The sequence below is a fragment of the Thamnophis sirtalis genome, unplaced genomic scaffold (assembly GCF_051295495.1).
Source record: "Thamnophis sirtalis isolate CommonGarterSnake01/CBP01778 unplaced genomic scaffold, rThaSir2_p1.2 scaffold_1, whole genome shotgun sequence".
NCBI classification, from domain to species: domain Eukaryota; kingdom Metazoa; phylum Chordata; class Lepidosauria; order Squamata; family Natricidae; genus Thamnophis; species Thamnophis sirtalis.
Window position 1 is genome coordinate 131,795,236 of NW_028261381.1, and position 18,800 is coordinate 131,814,035.

Here is an 18,800-nt window from a genome sequence, read left to right on the forward strand (position 1 = left end):
ATTGTTGGCGATGTCCATTTTGCTGTAAAAGTTCAGGGGGAGCGAACCCTAACCCTACGTGGGTTTTTCCCCGAATGGGATTTTCCCATGTATTTTACCAGGAAACGAGGATAAAGCAGGTAGGAAACGACTTTGCGCTCAAACGCATACCGACTCCCCCCAAAATTGTTGGCGATGTCCATTTTGCTGTAAAAGTTCAGGGGGAGCGAACCCTAACCCTAAGTGGGTTTTTCCCCCAAAGGGATTTTCCCATGTATTTTACCAGGAAACGAGGATAAAGCAGGCAGGAAAAGTCTTTGCGCTCTAATGCATACCGACACACCCCAAAATTGTTGGCGATGTCCATTTTGCTGTAAAAGTTCAGGGGGAGCGAACCCTAACCCTACGTGGGTTTTTCCCCCAATGGGATTTTCCCATGTATTTTACCAGGAAACGAGGATAAAGCAGGTAGGAAACGACTTTGCGCTCCAACGCGTACCGACACACCCCAAAATTGTTGGCGATGTCCATTTTGCTGTAAAAGTTCAGGGGGAGCGAACCCTAACCCTCAGTGGGTTTTTCCCCCAATGGGATTTTCCCATGTATTTTACCAGGAAACGAGGATAAAGCAGGCAGGAAAAGACTTTGCGCTCCAACGCATACCGACACACCCCAAAATTGTTGGCGATGTCCATTTTGCTGTAAAAGTTCAGGGGGAGCGAACCCTAACCCTACGTGGGTTTTTCCCCCAATGGGATTTTCCCATGTATTTTACCAGGAAACGAGGATAAAGAAGGTAGGAAACGACTTTGCGCTCCAATGCATACTGAGACACCCCAAAATTGTTGGCGATGTCCGTTTTGCTGTAAAAGTTCAGGGGGAGCGAACCCTAACCCTAAGTGGGTTTTTCCCCCAATGGGATTTTCCCATGTATTTTACCAAGAAACGAGGATAAAGCAGGCAGGAAAAGTCTTTGCGCTCTAACGCATACCGACAAACCCCAAAATTGTTGGCGATGTCCATTTTGCTGTAAAAGTTCAGGGGGAGCGAACCCTAACCCTAAGTGAGTTTTTCCCCCAATGGGATTTTCCCATGTATTTTACCAGGAAACGAGGATAAAGCAGGCAGGTAAAGACTTTGCGCTCCAACGCGTACCGACACCCCCCAAAATTATTGGCGATGTCCATTTTGCTGTAAAAGTTCAGGGGGAGCGAACCCTAACCCTAAGTGGGTTTTTCCCACAATGGGATTTTCCCATGTATTTTACCAGGAAACGAGGATAAAGCAGGCAGGAAAAGACTTTGCGCTCCAACGCATACCGACACACCCCAAAATTGTTGGCGATGTCCATTTTGCTGTAAAAGGTCAGGGGGAGCGAACCCTAACCCTACGTGGGTTTTTCCCCAAATGGGATTTTCCCATGTATTTTACCAGGAAACGAGGATAAAGCAGGCAGGAAAAGACTTTGCGCTCCAATGCATACCGACACACCCCAAAACTGTTGGCAATGTCCATTTTGCTGTAAACGTTCAGGGGGAGCGAACCCTAACCCTAAGTGGGTTTTTCTCCCAATGGGATTTTCCCATGTATTTTACCAGGAAACGAGGATAAAGCAGGCAGGAAACGACTTTGCGCTCCAACGCATACCGACACACCCCAACATTGTTGGCGATGTCCATTTTGCTGTAAAAGTTCAGGGGGAGCGAACCCTAACCCTAAGTGGGTTTTTCCCACAATGGGATTTTCCCATGTATTTTACCAGGAAACGAGGATAAAGCAGGCAGGAAAAGACTTTGCGCTCCAACGCATACCGACACACCCCAAAATTGTTGGCGATGTCCATTTTGCTGTAAAAGTTCAGGGGGAGCAAACCCTAACCCTACGTGGGTTTTTCCCCGAATGGGATTTTCCCATGTATTTTACCAGGAAACGAGGATAAAGCAGGTAGGAAACGACTTTGCGCTCAAACGCATACCGACTCCCCCCAAAATTGTTGGTGATGTCCATTTTGCTGTAAAAGTTCAGGGGGAGCGAACCCTAACCCTAAGTGGGTTTTTCCCCCAATGGGATTTTCCCATGTATTTTACCAGGAAACGAGGATAAAGCAGCCAGGAAAAGTCTTTGCGCTCTAATGCATCCGACATACCCCAAAATTGTTGGCGATGTCCATTTTGCTGTAAAAATTCAGGGGGAGCGAACCCTTACCCTAAGTGGGTTTTTCCCCCAATGGGATTTTCCCATGTATTTTACCAGGAAACGAGGATAAAGCAGGCAGGAAAAGACTTTGCGCTCCAACGCATACCGACACACCCCAAAATTGTTGGCGATGTCCATTTTGCTGTAAAAGTTCAGGGGGAGCGAACCCTAACCCTAAGTGGGTTTTTCCCCCAATGGGATTTTCCCATGTATTTTACCAGGAAACGAGGATAAAGCAGGCAGGTAAAGACTTTGCGCTCAAACGCGTACCGACACTTCCCAAAATTATTGGCGATGTCCATTTTGCTGTAAAAGTTCAGGGGGAGCGAACCCTAACCCTAAGTGGGTTTTTCCCACAATGGGATTTTCCCATGTATTTTACCAGGAACCGAGGATAAAGCAGGCAGGAAAAGACTTTGCGCTCCAACGCATACCGACACACCCCAAAATTGTTGGCGATGTCCATTTTGCTGTAAAAGTTCAGGGGGAGCGAACCCTAACCCTACGTGGGTTTTTCCCCCAATGGGATTTTCCCATGTATTTTACCAGGAAACGAGGATAAAGCAGGCAGGAAAAGACTTTGCGCTCCAATGCATACCGACACACCCCAAAATTGTTGGCAATGTCCATTTTGCTGTAAACGTTCAGGGGGAGCGAACCCTAACCCTAAGTGGGTTTTTCCCCCAATGGGATTTTCCCATGTATTTTACCAGGAAACGAGGATAAAGCAGGCAGGAAAAGACTTTGCGCTCCAACGCATACCGACACACCCCAAAATTGTTGGCGATGTCCATTTTGCTGTAAAAGTTCAGGGGGAGCGAACCCTAACCCTACGTGGGTTTTTCCCCCAATGGGATTTTCCCATGTATTTTACCAGGAAACGAGGATAAAGCAGGTAGGAAACGACTTTGCGCTCCAACGCATACCGACACACCCCAAAATTGTTGGCGATGTCCATTTTGCTGTAAAAGTTCAGGGGGAGCGAACCCTAACCCTAAGTGGGTTTTTCCCCCAATGGGATTTTTCCATGTATTTTACCAGGAAACGAGGATAAAGCAGGCAGGAAAAGTCTTTGCGCTCTAACGCATACCGACACACCCCAAAATTGTTGGCGATGTCCATTTTGCTGTAAAAGTTCAGGGGGAGCGAACCCTAACCCTAAGTGAGTTTTTCCCCCAATGGGATTTTCCCATGTATTTTAGGGTTAGGGTTCACTCCCCCTGAACTTTTACAGCAAAATGGACGTCGCCAACAATTTTGGGGTGCGTCGGAATGCTTAGGAGGGCGCTTACTTTTCCTGCCTGCTTTATCCTCGTTTCCTAGTAAAATACATGGGAAAATCCCATTGGGGGAAAAACCCACTTAGGGTTAGGGTTCGCTCCCCCTGAACTTTTACAACAAAATGGACATCGCCAACAATTTTGGGGTGTGTCGGTATGCGTTGGAGCGCAAAGACTTTTCCTCCCTGCTTTATCCTCGTTTCCTGGTAAAATACATGGGAAAAACCCATTGTGGGAAAAACCCACTTAGTGTTAGGGTTCACTCCCCCTGAACTTTTACAGCAAAATGGACATCGCCAACAATTTTGGGGTGCGTCGGAATGCTTAGGAGGGCGCTTACTTTTCCTGCCTGCTTTATCCTCGTTTCCTGGTAAAATACATGGGAAAATCCCATTGGGGGAAAAACCCACTTAGGGTTAGGGTTCGCTCCCCCTGAACTTTTACAGCAAAATGGACGTCGCCAACAATTTTGGGGTGCGTCGGAATGCTTAGGAGGGCGCTTACTTTTCCTGCCTGCTTTATCCTCGTTTACTGGTAAAATACATGGGAAAATCCCATTGGGGGAAAAACCCACTTAGGGTTAGGGTTCGCTCCCCCTGAACTTTTACAACAAAATGGACATCGCCAACAATTTTGGGGTGTGTCTGTATGCGTTGGAGTGCAAAGTCTTTTTCTGCCTGCTTTATCGTCGTTTCCTGGTAAAATACATGGGAAAATCCCATTGAGGGGAAAACCCACTTAGGGTTAGGGTTTCGCTCCCCCTGAACGTTTACAGCAAAATCGAGATCGCCAACAATTTTAGGGTGCGTCGGTATGCTTAGGAGGGCGCTTACTTTTCCTGCCTGCTTTATCCTCGTTTCCTTGTAAAATACATGGGAAAATCCCATTGGGGGAAATACACACTTAGGGTTAGGGTTCGCTCCCCCTGAACTTTTACAGCAAAATGGACATCGCCAACAATTTTAGGGTGTGTCGGTATGCATTGGAGCGCAAAGTATTTTCCTGCCTGCTTTATCCTCGTTACCTGGTAAAATACATGGGAAAATCCCATTGTGGGAAAAACCCACTTAGGGTTAGGGTTCGCTCCCTCTGAACTTGTACAGTAAAATGATTATCGCCGACAAATTTGGAGCATTTCGGTATGCTTAGGAGGGCGCTTACTTTTCCTGCCTGCTTTATCCTCGTTTCCTGGTAAAATACATGGGAAAATCCCATTGGGGGAAAAACCCACTTAGGGTTAGGGTTCGCTCCCCTTAACTTTTACAGCAAAATGGACATCGCCAACAATTTTGGGGTGTGTCGGTATGCGTTGGAGCGCAAATACTTTTCCGGCCTACTTTATCCTCGTTTCCTGGTAAAATACATGGGAAAATCCCATTGGGGGAAAAACCCACTTAGGGTTAGGGTTCGCTCCCTCTGAACTTGTACAGCAAAATGATTATCGCCGACAAATTTGTAGCATTTCGGTATGCGTAGCAAGGTGCTTACTTTTCCTGCCTGCTTTATCCTCGTTTCCTGGTAAAATACATGGGAAAATCCCATTGGGGGAAAAACCCACTTAGGGTTAGGGTTCGCTCCCCCTGAACTTTTACAGCAAAATGGAGATCGCCAACAATTTCTGGGTGCATCGGTATGCCTTGGAACGCAAAGACTTTTTCTGCCTGCTTTATCCTCGTTTCCTGGTAAAATACATGGGAAAATCCCATTGTGGGAAAAACACACTTAGGGTTAGGGTTTGTTCCCCCTGAACTTTTACAGCAAAATGGACATCGCCAACAATTTTGGGGTGGGTCGGTATGCGTTGGAGCGCAAAGACTTTTCCTGCCTGCTTTATCCTCGTTTCCTGGCAAAATATATGGGAAAATCTCATTGTGGGAAAAACCCACTTAGGGTTAGGGTTCGCTCCCCCTGAACTTTTACAGCAAAATGGACATTGCCAACAATTTTGGGGTGCGTCGGTATGCTTAGGAGGGCGCTTACTTTTCCTGCCTGCTTTATCCTCGTTTCCTGGTAAAATACATGGGAAAATCCCATTGGGGGAAAAACCCACTTAGGGTTAGAGTTTCGCTCCCCCTGAACGTTTACAGCAAAATCGACATCGCCAACAATTTTGGGGTGTGTCGGTATGCGTTGGAACGCAAAGCCTTTTCCTGCCTGCTTTATTCTCATTTCCTGGTAAAATATATGGGAAAATCCTATTGTGGGAAAAACCCACTTAGGGTTAGGGTTCGCTCACCCTTAACCTTTACAGCAAAATGGACATCGCCAACAATTTTAGGGTGTGTCGGTATGCGTTGGAGCGCAAAGACTTTTCCTCCCTGCTTTATCCTCGTTTCCTGGTAAAATACATGGGAAAATCCCATTGTGGGAAAAACACACTTAGTGTTAGGGTTCACTCCCCCTGAACTTTTACAGCAAAATGGACATCGCCAACAATTTTGGGGTGTGTCGGTATGCTTAGGAGGCTGCTTACTTTTCCTGCCTGCTTTATCCTCGTTTCCTGGTAAAATACATGTTAAAATACCATTGGGAAAAAAACCCACTTAGTGTTAGGGTTCAATCCCCCTGAACTTGTACAGCAAAATGGATATCGCCAACAATTTTGGGGTGCGTCAGTATGCTTAGGAGGGCACTTACTTTTCCTGCCTGCTTTATCCTCGTTTCCTGGTAAAATACATGGGAAAATCCCATTGGGGGAAAAACCCACTTAGGGTTAGGGTTCACTCCCCCTGAACTTTTACAGCAAAATGGACATCGCCAACAATTTTGGGGTGTGTCGGTATGCCTTGGAATGCAAAGACTTTTCCTTCCTGCTTTATTCTCGTTTCCTGGTAAAATACATGGGAAAATCCCATTGGGGGAAAAACCCACTTAGGGTTAGGGTTCGCTCCCCCTGAACTTTTACAGCAAAATGGACATCGGCAACAATTTTAGGCTCTGTCGTTATGCGTTGGAACGCAAAGACTTTTCCTGCCTGCTTTATCCTCGTTTCCTGGTAAAATACATGGGAAAATCCCTTTGGGGGAAAAACCCACTTAGGCTTAGGGTTCGCTCACCATGAACTTTTACAGCAAAATGGACATTGCCAACAATTTTGGGGTGCGTCGGTATGCTTAGGAGGGCGCTTACTTTTCCTGCCTGCTTTATCCTCGTTTCCTGGTAAAATACATGGGAAAATCCCATTGGGGGAAAAACCCACTTAGGGTTAGGGTTCGCTCCCCCTGAACTTTTACAGCAAAATGGACATCGCCAACAATTTTGCGGTGTGTCGGTATGCGTTGGAGCGCAAAGTCTTTTCCTGCCTGCTTTATCCTCGTTTCCTGGTAAAATACATGGGAAAATCCCATTGGGGGAAAAACCCACTTAGGGTTAGAGTTTCGCTCCCCCTGAACGTTTACAGCAAAATCGACATCGCCAACAATTTTGGGGTGTGTCGGTATGCGTTGGAACGCAAAGCCTTTTCCTGCCTGCTTTATTCTCATTTCCTGGTAAAATATATGGGAAAATCCTATTGTGGGAAAAACCCACTTAGGGTTAGGGTTCGCTCCCCCTTAACCTTTACAGCAAAATGGACATCGCCAACAATTTTAGGGTGTGTCGGTATGCGTTGGAGCGCAAAGACTTTTCCTCCCTGCTTTATCCTCGTTTCCTGGTAAAATACATGGGAAAATCCCATTGTGGGAAAAACACACTTAGTGTTAGGGTTCACTCCCCCTGAACTTTTACAGCAAAATGGACATCGCCAACAATTTTGGGGTGCGTCGGTATGCTTTGGAGGCTGCTTACTTTTCCTGCCTGCTTTATCCTCGTTTCCTGGTAAAATACATGTTAAAATACCATTGGGAAAAAAACCCACTTAGTGTTAGGGTTCAATCCCCCTGAACTTGTACAGCAAAATGGATATCGCCAACAATTTTCGGGTGCGTCAGTATGCTTAGGAGGGCACTTACTTTTCCTGCCTGCTTTATCCTCGTTTCCTGGTAAAATACATGGGAAAATCCCATTGGGGGAAAAACCCACTTAGGGTTAGGGTTCACTCCCCCTGAACTTTTACAGCAAAATGGACATCGCCAACAATTTTGGGGTGTGTCGGTATGCCTTGGAATGCAAAGACTTTTCCTTCCTGCTTTATCCTCGTTTCCTGGTAAAATACATGGGAAAATCCCATTGGGGGAAAAACCCACTTAGGGTTAGGGTTCGCTCCCCTGAACTTTTACAGCAAAATGGACATCGGCAACAATTTTAGGCTGTGTCGTTATGCGTTGGAACGCAAAGACTTTTCCTGCCTGCTTTATCCTCGTTTCCTGGTAAAATACATGGGAAAATCCCTTTGGGGGAAAAACCCACTTAGGCTTAGGGTTCGCTCCCCCTGAACTTTTACAGCAAAATGGACATCGCCAACAATTTTGGGGTGTGTCGGTATGCGTTGGAGCGCAAAGACTTTTCCTGCCTGCTTTATCCTCGTTTCCTGGTAAAATACATGGGAAAATCCCATTGTGGGAAAAACCCACTTAGGGTTAGGGTTCGCTCACCATGAACTTTTACAGCAAAATGGACATCGCCAACAATTTTGGGGTGTGTCGTTATGCGTTGGAACGCAAAGACTTTTCCTGCCTGCTTTATTCTCATTTCCTGGTAAAATATATGGGAAAATCCTATTGTGGGAAAAACCCACTTAGGGTTAGGGTTCGCTCCCCCTTAACCTTTACAGCAAAATGGACATCGCCAACAATTTTAGGGTGTGTCGGTATGCGTTGGAGCGCAAAGACTTTTCCTCCCTGCTTTATCCTCGTTTCCTGGTAAAATACATGGGAAAATCCCATTGTGGGCAAAACCCACTTAGGCTTAGGGTTCGCTCCCCCTGAACTTTTACAGCAAAATGGACATCGCCAACAATTTTGGGGTGTGTCGGTATGCGTTGGAGCGCAAAGACTTTTCCTGCCTGCTTTATCCTCGTTTCCTGGTAAAATACATGGGGAAATCCCATTGTGGGAAAAACCCACTTAGGGTTAGGGTTCGCTCACCCTGAACTTTTACAGCAAAATGGACATCGGCAACAATTTTAGGGTGTGTCGGTATGCGTTGGAACGCAAAGACTTTTCCTGCCTGCTTTATCCTCGTTTCCTGGTAAAATACATGGGAAAATCCCATTGGGGGAAAAACCCACTTAGGGTTAGGGTTCGCTCCCCCTGAACTTTTACAGCAAAATGGACATCGGCAACAATTTTAGGGTGTGTCGGTATGCGTTGGAGCGCAAAGACTTTTCCTGCCTGCTTTATCCTCGTTTCCTGGTAAAATACATGGGAAAATCCCATTGTGGGAAAAACCCACTTAGGGTTAGGGTTCGCTCCCCCTGAACTTTTACAGCAAAATGGACATCGCCAACAATTTTGGGGTGTGTCGGTATGCGTTGGAGCGCAAAGTCTTTTCCTGCCTGCTTTATCCTCGTTTCCTGGTAAAATACATGGGAAAATCCCATTGGGGGAAAAACCCACTTAGGGTTAGGGTACACTCCCCCTGAACTTTTACAGCAAAATGGACATCGCCAACAATTTTGGGGTGTGTCGGTATGCCTTGGAATGCAAAGACTTTTCCTTCCTGCTTTATCCTCGTTTCCTGGTAAAATACATGGGAAAATCCCATTGGGGGAAAAACCCACTTAGGGTTAGGGTTCGCTCCCCCTGAACTTTTACAGCAAAATGGACATCGGCAACAATTTTAGGGTGTGTCGGTATGCGTTGGAACGCAAAGACTTTTCCTGCCTGCTTTATCCTCGTTTCCTGGTAAAATACATGGGAAAATCCCTTTGGGGGAAAAACCCACTTAGTCTTAGGGTTCGCTCCCCCTGAACTTTTACAGCAAAATGGACATCGCCAACAATTTGGGGTGTGTCGGTATGCGTTGGAGCGCAAAGACTTTTCCTGCCTGCTTTATCCTCGTTTCCTGGTAAAATACATGGGAAAATCCCATTGTGGGAAAAACCCACTTAGGGTTAGGGTTCGCTCACCATGAACTTTTACAGCAAAATGGACATCGGCAAAAATTTTAGGGTGTGTCGGTATGCGTTGGAACGCAAAGACTTTTCCTGCCTGCTTTATCCTCATTTCCTGGTAAAATACATGGGAAAATCCCTTTGGGGGAAAAACCCACTTAGGCTTAGGGTTCGCTCTTCCCTGAACTTTTACAGCAAAATGGACATCGCCAACAATTTTGGGGTGTGTCGTTATGCGTTGGAGCGCAAAGACTTTTCCTTCCTGCTTTATCCTCGTTTCCTGGTAAAATACATGGGAAAATCCCATTGGGGGAAAAACCCACTTAGGCTTAGGGTTCGCTCCACCTGAACTTTTACAGCAAAATGGACATCGCCAACAATTTTGGGGTGTGTCGGTATGCGTTGGAGCGCAAAGTCTTTTCCTGCCTGCTTTATCCTCGTTTCCTGGTAAAATACATGGGAAAATCCCATAGGGGGAAAAACCCACTTAGGGTTAGGGTTCGCTCCCCCTGACCTTTTACAGCAAAATGGACATCGGCAACAATTTTAGGGTGTGTCAGTATGCGTTGGAACGCAAAGACTTTTCCTGCCTGCTTTATCCTCGTTTCCTGGGAAAATACATGGGAAAATCCCATTGGGGGAAAAACCCACTTAGGGTTAGGGTTCGCTCCGCCTGAACTTTTACAGCAAAATGGACATCGCCAACAATTTTGGGGTGTGTCGGTATGCGTTGGAGCGCAAAGTCTTTTCCTGCCTGCTTTATCCTCGTTTCCTGGTAAAATACATGGGAAAATCCCATTGGGGGAAAAACCCACTTAGGGTTAGGGTTCGCTCCCCCTGAACTTTTACAGCAAAATGGACATCGGCAACAATTTTAGGGTGTGTCGGTATGCGTTGGAACGCAAAGACTTTTCCTGGCTGCTTTATCCTCGTTTCCTGGTAAAATACATGGGAAAATCCCATTGGGGGAAAAACCCACTTAGGGTTAGGGTTCACTCCCCCTGAACTTTTACAGCAAAATGGACATCGCCAAAAATTTTGGGGTGTGTCGGTATGCGTTGGAGTGCAAACACTTTTCCTGCCTGCTTTATCCTCGTTTCCTGGTAAAATACATGGGAAAATCCCATTGGGGGAAAAACCCACTTAGGGTTAGGGTTCGCTCCCCCTGAACTTTTACAGCAAAATGGACATCGGCAAAAATTTTAGGGTGTGTCGGTATGCGTTGGAACGCAAAGACTTTTCCTGCCTGCTTTATCCTCGTTTCCTGGTAAAATACATGGGAAAATCCCATTAGGGGAAAAACCCACTTAGGGTTAGGGTTTCGCTCCCCCTGAACGTTTACAGCAAAATGGACATCGCCAACAATTTTGGGGTGTGTCGGTATGCGTTGGAGCGCAAAGACTTTTCCTGCCTGCTTTATCCTCGTTTCCTGGTAAAATACATGGGAAATCCCATTGTGGGAAAAACCCACTTAGGGTTAGGGTTCAATCCCCCTGAACTTGTATAGCAAAATGGATATCGCCAACAATTTTGGGGGGCATCGGTATGCTTTGGAGCGCAAAGACTTTTCCTGCCTGCTTTATCCTCGTTTCCTGGTAAAATACATGGGAAAATCCCATTAGGGGAAAAACCCACTTAGGGTTAGGGTTTCGCTCCCCCTGAACGTTTACAGCAAAATGGACATCGCCAACAATTTTGGGGTGTGTCGGTATGCATTGGAGCGTAAAGACTTTTCCTGCCTGCTTTATCCTCGTTTCCTGGTAAAATACATGGGAAAATCCCATTGTGGGAAAAACCAACTTAGGTTTAGGGTTCGCTCCCCCTGAACCTTTACAGCAAAATGGACATCGGCAACAATTTTGGGGTGTGTCGGTATGCGTTGGAACGCAAAGACTTTTCCTGCCTGCTTTATCCTCGTTTCCTGGTAAAATACATGGGAAATCCCATTGTGGGAAAAACCCACTTAGGGTTAGGGTTCGATCCCCCTGAACTTTTACAGCAAAATGGACATCGGCAACAATTTTGGGGTGTGTCGGTATGCGTTGGAGCGCAAAGTCTTTTCCTGCCTGCTTTATCCTCATTTCCTGCTAAAATACATGGGAAAATCCCTTTGGGGGAAAAACCCACTTAGGCTTAGGGTTCGCTCCCCCTGAACTTTTACAGCAAAATGGACATCGCCAACAATTTTGGGGTGTGTCGTTATGCGTTGGAGCGCAAAGCCTTTTCCTGCCTGCTTTATCCTCGTTTCCTGGTAAAATACATGGGAAAATCCCTTTGGGGGAAAAACCCACTTAGGGTTAGGGTTCAATCCCCCTGAACTTGTACAGCAAAATGGATATCGCCAACAATTTTGGGGGGCATCGGTATGCTTTGGAGCGCAAAGACTTTTCCTGCCTGCTTTATCCTCGTTTCCTGGTAAAATACATGGGAAAATCCCATTGGGGGAAAAACCCACTTAGGGTTAGGGTTCGCTCCCCCTTAACTTTTACAGCAAAATGGACATCGGCAACAATTTTGGGGTGTGTCGGTATGCGTTGGAACGCAAAGACTTTTCCTGCCTGCTTTATCCTCGTTTCCTGGTAAAATACATGGGAAAATCCCATTGGGGGAAAAACCCACTTAGGGTTAGCGTTCGCTCCCCCTGAACTTTTACAGCAAAATGGACATCGCCAACAATTTTGGGGTGTGTGGGTATGCGTTGGAGTGCAAAGTCTTTTCCTGCCTGCTTTATCCTCGTTTCCTGGTAAAATACATGGGAAAATCCCATTAGGGGAAAAACCCACTTAGGGTTAGGGTTCACTCCCCCTGAACTTTTACAGCAAAATGGACATCGCCAAAAATTTTGGGGTGTGTCGGTATGCGTTGGAGTGCAAACACTTTTCCTGCCTGCTTTATCCTCGTTTCCTGGTAAAATACATGGGAAAATCCCATTGTGGGAAAAACCCACTTAGGGTTAGGGTTCGCTCCCCCTGAACTTTTACAGCAAAATGGACATCGCCAACAATTTTGGGGTGCGTCGGTATGCGTTGGAGTGCAAAGTCTTTTCCTGCCTGCTTTATCCTCGTTTCCTGGTAAAATACATGGGAAAATCCCATTAGGGGAAAAACCCACTTAGGGTTAGGGTTTCGCTCCCCCTGAACGTTTACAGCAAAATGGACATCGCCAACAATTTTGGGGTGTGTCGGTATGCGTTGGAGCGCAAAGACTTTTCCTGCCTGCTTTATCCTCGTTTCCTGGTAAAATACATGGGAAATCCCATTGTGGGAAAAACCCACTTAGGGTTAGGGTTCAATCCCCCTGAACTTGTATAGCAAAATGGACATCGCCAACAATTTTGGGGTGCGTCGGTATGCTTAGGAGGGCGCTTACTTTTCCTGCCTGCTTTATCCTCGTTTCCTGGTAAAATACATGGGAAAATCCCATTGTGGGAAAAACCCACTTAGGCTTAGGGTTAGCTCCCCCAGAACTTTTACAGCAAAATGGACATTGCCAACAATTTTGGGGTGTGTTGGTATGCGTTGGAGCGCAAAGACTTTTCCTTCCTGCTTCATCCTCGTTTCCTGGTAAAATACATGGGAAATCCCATTGGGGGAAAAACCCACTTAGGGTTAGGGTTCGCTCCCCCTGAACTTTTACAGCAAAATGGACATCGGCAACAATTTTAGGGTGTGTCGATATGCGTTGGAACGCAAAGACTTTTCCTTCCTGCTTTATCCTCGTTTCCTGGTAAAATACATGGGAAAATCCCATTGGGGGAAAAACCCACTTAGGCTTAGGGTTCGCTCCACCTGAACTTTTACAGCAAAATGGACATCGCCAACAATTTTGGGGTGTGTCGGTATGCGTTGGAGCGCAAAGTCTTTTCCTGCCTGCTTTATCCTCGTTTCCTGGTAAAATACATGGGAAAATCCCATTGGGGGAAAAACCCACTTAGGGTTAGGGTTCGCTCCCCCTGAACTTTTACAGCAAAATGGACATCGGCAACAATTTTAGGGTGTGTCAGTATGCGTTGGAACGCAAAGACTTTTCCTGCCTGCTTTATCCTCGTTTCCTGGGAAAATACATGGGAAAATCCCATTGGGGGAAAAACCCACTTAGGGTTAGGTTTCGCTCCGCCTGAACTTTTACAGCAAAATGGACATCGCCAACAATTTTGGGGTGTGTCGGTATGCGTTGGAGCGCAAAGTCTTTTCCTGCCTGCTTTATCCTCGTTTCCTGGTAAAATACATGGGAAAATCCCATTGGGGGAAAAACCCACTTAGGGTTAGGGTTCGCTCCCCCTGAACTTTTACAGCAAAATGGACATCGGCAACAATTTTAGGGTGTGTCGGTATGCGTTGGAACGCAAAGACTTTTCCTGGCTGCTTTATCCTCGTTTCCTGGTAAAATACATGGGAAAATCCCATTGGGGGAAAAACCCACTTAGGGTTAGGGTTCACTCCCCCTGAACTTTTACAGCAAAATGGACATCGCCAAAAATTTTGGGGTGTGTCGGTATGCGTTGGAGTGCAAACACTTTTCCTGCCTGCTTTATCCTCGTTTCCTGGTAAAATACATGGGAAAATCCCATTGGGGGAAAAACCCACTTAGGGTTAGGGTTCGCTCCCCCTGAACTTTTACAGCAAAATGGACATCGGCAAAAATTTTAGGGTGTGTCGGTATGCGTTGGAACGCAAAGACTTTTCCTGCCTGCTTTATCCTCGTTTCCTGGTAAAATACATGGGAAAATCCCATTAGGGGAAAAACCCACTTAGGGTTAGGGTTTCGCTCCCCCTGAACGTTTACAGCAAAATGGACATCGCCAACAATTTTGGGGTGTGTCGGTATGCGTTGGAGCGCAAAGACTTTTCCTGCCTGCTTTATCCTCGTTTCCTGGTAAAATACATGGGAAATCCCATTGTGGGAAAAACCCACTTAGGGTTAGGGTTCAATCCCCCTGAACTTGTATAGCAAAATGGATATCGCCAACAATTTTGGGGGGCATCGGTATGCTTTGGAGCGCAAAGACTTTTCCTGCCTGCTTTATCCTCGTTTCCTGGTAAAATACATGGGAAAATCCCATTAGGGGAAAAACCCACTTAGGGTTAGGGTTTCGCTCCCCCTGAACGTTTACAGCAAAATGGACATCGCCAACAATTTTGGGGTGTGTCGGTATGCATTGGAGCGTAAAGACTTTTCCTGCCTGCTTTATCCTCGTTTCCTGGTAAAATACATGGGAAAATCCCATTGTGGGAAAAACCAACTTAGGTTTAGGGTTCGCTCCCCCTGAACCTTTACAGCAAAATGGACATCGGCAACAATTTTGGGGTGTGTCGGTATGCGTTGGAACGCAAAGACTTTTCCTGCCTGCTTTATCCTCGTTTCCTGGTAAAATACATGGGAAATCCCATTGTGGGAAAAACCCACTTAGGGTTAGGGTTCGATCCCCCTGAACTTTTACAGCAAAATGGACATCGGCAACAATTTTGGGGTGTGTCGGTATGCGTTGGAGCGCAAAGTCTTTTCCTGCCTGCTTTATCCTCATTTCCTGCTAAAATACATGGGAAAATCCCATTAGGGGAAAAACCCACTTAGGGTTAGGGTTCACTCCCCCTGAACTTTTACAGCAAAATGGACATCGCCAAAAATTTTGGGGTGTGTCGGTATGCGTTGGAGTGCAAACACTTTTCCTGCCTGCTTTATCCTCGTTTCCTGGTAAAATACATGGGAAAATCCCATTGTGGGAAAAACCCACTTAGGGTTAGGGTTCGCTCCCCCTGAACTTTTACAGCAAAATGGACATCGCCAACAATTTTGGGGTGCGTCGGTATGCGTTGGAGTGCAAAGTCTTTTCTGGCCTGCTTTATCCTCGTTTCCTGGTAAAATACATGGGAAAATCCCATTAGGGGAAAAACCCACTTAGGGTTAGGGTTTCGCTCCCCCTGAACGTTTACAGCAAAATGGACATCGCCAACAATTTTGGGGTGTGTCGGTATGCGTTGGAGCGCAAAGACTTTTCCTGCCTGCTTTATCCTCGTTTCCTGGTAAAATACATGGGAAATCCCATTGTGGGAAAAACCCACTTAGGGTTAGGGTTCAATCCCCCTGAACTTGTATAGCAAAATGGATATCGCCAACAATTTGGGGGGCATCGGTATGCTTTGGAGCGCAAAGACTTTTCCTGCCTGCTTTATCCTCGTTTCCTCGTAAAATACATGGGAAAATCCCATTAGGGGAAAAACCCACTTAGGGTTAGGGTTTCGCTCCCCCTGAACGTTTACAGCAAAATGGACATCGCCAACAATTTTGGGGTGTGTCGGTATGCATTGGAGCGCAAAGACTTTTCCTGCCTGCTTTATCCTCGTTTCCTGGTAAAATACATGGGAAAATCCCATTGGGGGAAAAACCCACTTAGGGTTAGGGTTCGCTCCCCCTTAACTTTTACAGCAAAATGGACATCGGCAACAATTTTGGGGTGTGTCGGTATGCGTTGGAACGCAAAGACTTTTCCTGCCTGCTTTATCCTCGTTTCCTGGTAAAATACATGGGAAAATCCCATTGGGGGAAAAACCCACTTAGGGTTAGCGTTCGCTCCCCCTGAACTTTTACAGCAAAATGGACATCGCCAACAATTTTGGGGTGTGTGGGTATGCGTTGGAGTGCAAAGTCTTTTCCTGCCTGCTTTATCCTCGTTTCCTGGTAAAATACATGGGAAAATCCCATTAGGGGAAAAACCCACTTAGGGTTAGGGTTCACTCCCCCTGAACTTTTACAGCAAAATGGACATCGCCAAAAATTTTGGGGTGTGTCGGTATGCGTTGGAGTGCAAACACTTTTCCTGCCTGCTTTATCCTCGTTTCCTGGTAAAATACATGGGAAAATCCCATTGTGGGAAAAACCCACTTAGGGTTAGGGTTCGCTCCCCCTGAACTTTTACAGCAAAATGGACATCGCCAACAATTTTGGGGTGCGTCGGTATGCGTTGGAGTGCAAAGTCTTTTCTGGCCTGCTTTATCCTCGTTTCCTGGTAAAATACATGGGAAAATCCCATTAGGGGAAAAACCCACTTAGGGTTAGGGTTTCGCTCCCCCTGAACGTTTACAGCAAAATGGACATCGCCAACAATTTTGGGGTGTGTCGGTATGCGTTGGAGCGCAAAGACTTTTCCTGCCTGCTTTATCCTCGTTTCCTGGTAAAATACATGGGAAATCCCATTGTGGGAAAAACCCACTTAGGGTTAGGGTTCAATCCCCCTGAACTTGTATAGCAAAATGGATATCGCCAACAATTTTGGGGGGCATCGGTATGCTTTGGAGCGCAAAGACTTTTCCTGCCTGCTTTATCCTCGTTTCCTGGTAAAATACATGGGAAAATCCCATTAGGGGAAAAACCCACTTAGGGTTAGGGTTTCGCTCCCCCTGAACGTTTACAGCAAAATGGACATCGCCAACAATTTTGGGGTGCTTCGGTATGCTTTGGAGCGCAAAGACTTTTCCTGCCTGCTTTATCCTCGTTTACTCGTAAAATACATGGGAAAATCCCATTGGGGGAAAAACCCACTTAGGGTTAGGGTTCGCTCCCCCTGAACTTTTACAGCAAAATGGACATCGGCAACAATTTTGGGGTGTGTCGGTATGCGTTGGAGCGCAAAGTCTTTTCCTGCCTGCTTTATCCTCGTTTCCTGGTAAAATACATGGGAAAATCCCATTGTGGGAAAAACCCACTTAGGCTTAGGGTTAGCTCCCCCAGAACTTTTACAGCAAAATGGACATTGCCAACAATTTTGGGGTGTGTCGGTATGCGTTGGAGCGCAAAGACTTTTCCTTCCTGCTTTATCCTCGTTTCCTGGTAAAATACATGGGAAATCCCATTGTGGGAAAAACCCACTTAGGGTTAGGGTTCGCTCCCCCTGAACTTTTACAGCAAAATGGACATCGGCAACAATTTTAGGGTGTGTCGATATGCGTTGGACCGCAAAGACTTTTCCTTCCTGCTTTATCCTCGTTTCCTGGTAAAATACATGGGAAAATCCCATTGGGGGAAAAACCCACTTAGGCTTAGGGTTCGCTCCACCTGAACTTTTACAGCAAAATGGACATCGCCAACAATTTTGGGGAGTGTCGGTATGCGTTGGAGCGCAAAGTCTTTTCCTGCCTGCTTTATCCTCGTTTCCTGGTAAAATACATGGGAAAATCCCATTGGGGGAAAAACCCACTTAGGGTTAGGGTTCGCTCCCCCTGAACTTTTACAGCAAAATGGACATCGGCAACAATTTTAGGGTGTGTCGGTATGCGTTGGAACGCAAAGACTTTTCCTGCCTGCTTTATCCTCGTTTCCTGGTAAAATACATGGGAAAATCCCATTGGGGGAAAAACCCACTTAGGCTTAGGGTTCGCTCCCCCTGAACTTGTACAGCAAAATGGATATCGCCAACAATTTTGGGGGGCATCGGTATGCTTTGGAGCGCAAAGACTTTTCCTGCCTGCTTTATCCTCATTTCCTGGTAAAATACATGGGAAAATCCCATTGTGGGAAAAACCCACTTAGGGTTAGGGTTCGCTCCCCCTGAACTTTTTCAGCAAAATGGAGATCGCCAACAATTTTGGGGTGTGTCTGTATGCGTTGGAGCGCAAAGACTTTTCCTGCCTGCTTTATCCTCGTTTCCTGGTAAAATACATGGGAAAATCCCATTCGGGGAAAAACCCACGTAGGGTTAGGGTTCGAGCCCCCTGAACTTTTTCAGCAAAATGGAGATCGCCAACAATTTTGGGGTGTGTCTGTATGCGTTGGAGCGCAAAGACTTTTCCTGCCTGCTTTATCCTCGTTTCCTGGTAAAATATATGGGAAAATCCCATTGTGGGAAAAACCCACTTAGGGTTAGGGTTCACTCCCCCTGAACTTTTACAGCAAAATGGACATCGCCAACAATTTTGGGGTGCGTCGGTATGCTTAGGAGGGCCCTTACTTTTCCTGCCTGCTTTATCCTCGTTTCCTGGTAAAATACATGGGAAAATCCCATTGTGGGAAAAACCCACTTAGGCTTAGGGTTAGCACCCCCAGAACTTTTACAGCAAAATGGACATTGCCAACAATTTTGGGGTGTGTCGGTATGCGTTGGAGCGCAAAGACTTTTCCTTCCTGCTTTATCCTCGTTTCCTGGTAAAATACATGGGAAATCCCATTGTGGGAAAAACCCACTTAGGGTTAGGGTTCGCTCCCCCTGAACTTTTACAGCAAAATGGACATCGGCAACAATTTTAGGGTGTGTCGATATGCGTTGGAACGCAAAGACTTTTCCTTCCTGCTTTATCCTCGTTTCCTGGTAAAATACATGGGAAAATCCCATTGGGGGAAAAACCCACTTAGGCTTAGGG